Source organism: Sinocyclocheilus grahami, unplaced genomic scaffold (genome assembly GCF_001515645.1).
Source record: "Sinocyclocheilus grahami isolate Dianchi unplaced genomic scaffold, SAMN03320097.WGS_v1.1 scaffold515.1, whole genome shotgun sequence".
Taxonomy (NCBI): Eukaryota; Metazoa; Chordata; class Actinopteri; order Cypriniformes; family Cyprinidae; genus Sinocyclocheilus; species Sinocyclocheilus grahami.
The window spans coordinates 456,069-456,295 of record NW_015505694.1 but is presented as its reverse complement, the minus strand read 5'-3'; the positions used below and the strand labels follow the sequence as shown (position 1 = coordinate 456,295).

At 28.2% G+C, this 227-nt stretch overlaps 1 protein-coding gene across 1 annotated transcript in view; it reads left to right on the top strand.

Annotated features, from left to right (window-relative positions):
* LOC107554826 (glycine receptor subunit alpha-2-like) overlaps positions 1-227 on the top strand; it is a 22,142-nt gene that overhangs the window by 19,245 nt on the left and 2,670 nt on the right. The window lies entirely within an intron of this gene.

The window sequence follows — 227 nt, the reverse complement described above, 5'->3', positions numbered from 1 at the left end:
AATTTACAAGAATTAGTGCAAAAGAGCTATAATGCAATAAACATTCATTTAACAACATTAGGTGTACGATTAAACCCTAATGTACACAACTGATAAGAAAAACCTAAGAAGAATCATGTTATTTCAACAAAAAAACATAAAATGTGAAGTGTCATGCAAGGAATTCTGGGAGTGTCAATTTACAGTTTTTCACTGTAAATTATACAATGACTTTTTCTTTTTCACTT